Genomic DNA, 1264 nt, shown 5'->3' on the forward strand with positions numbered 1-1264 from the left:
ATATATATAGATAGATAGATAGATAGATAGATAGATAGATAGATAGATAGATAGATAGATAGATAGATAGATAGATAGATTGATAAATAGAAAGATAGATAGATAGATAGATAGATAGATAGATAGATATAGAAACATACTGATGTACACTCGCACATACTTGTATAGACACACACATACAACACACACACATACACGCACACTCACATACACACCTACACATACACGTATATACACATATATAGTATAGCGAGGGTGAGAGTGAGATGGATATCTTTTAAAGTCTTTCAATATTTATCTTCTATATTCTAGCGTACATTGACAATAGAAATAATTTTCTTGGGTAAATAATAGAAGGGTGTTGTTAAAATGTTGCCCATTCCTGCTTAAAGAATAGGCACTCGCACACACACATACATGCATACTCACACAAAACATATGCATATATACATATATGCATAAACATACATACATACATACCTACATACATACATACATACATGTATTCATAGTTTCATAAATACACGTGTATCTGCGTGTGTTGTATGTGTGTGTCTATACACACGCATTTATAAATTTCTTTTTGGCTATTTTATATGGCAACTATTTAACAATAGCGTCGTAACAGATTTCCCGTCATCGATGGTTCACTGTATGTTTGATGTTCATAGATGAAGAACAAAGACCCTTTATACATAACCTGAATATTTCACTGGATGTAGTTCGGTACTCATGATATTTATTCCACTAAAGGTACTGTTTACAAGTTAATTCGACCCAACCTGGTTCCTATCATTTAAGTACCTGATTCACTCGAATCCATAATATATATATATATCACCGCTTTTAGTCGAACAAATCGACCCCTGGACTTATTCTTTGTAAGCCTAGTACTTATTCTATCGGCCTCTTTTGCCGAACCGATAGGTCCTTTTGATCATTTTAACGAAGTTTCCATATCTCTAGACATCTACGAAATACACATAGACACACACACACACACACATCTTTCACTTGCTTAGGTTATTGAACTGCGACTATCCTGGAATTTTTAATCGAATGCATCGACCCCAGGACTTATTCTTTGTAAGCCTAGTACTTCTTATTCTATCGGGCTCTTTTGCCGAACAGCTAAGTTACAGGTACGTAAACACACCAGCATCGGTTGTCAAGCGATGCTAAGGGATGAACACAGACACAAACATATACACATACATATACATACATACATATATATATATATATATATATATATATATATATA

Source organism: Octopus bimaculoides, chromosome 7 (assembly GCF_001194135.2).
Source record: "Octopus bimaculoides isolate UCB-OBI-ISO-001 chromosome 7, ASM119413v2, whole genome shotgun sequence".
Classification (NCBI taxonomy): Eukaryota; Metazoa; Mollusca; class Cephalopoda; order Octopoda; family Octopodidae; genus Octopus; species Octopus bimaculoides.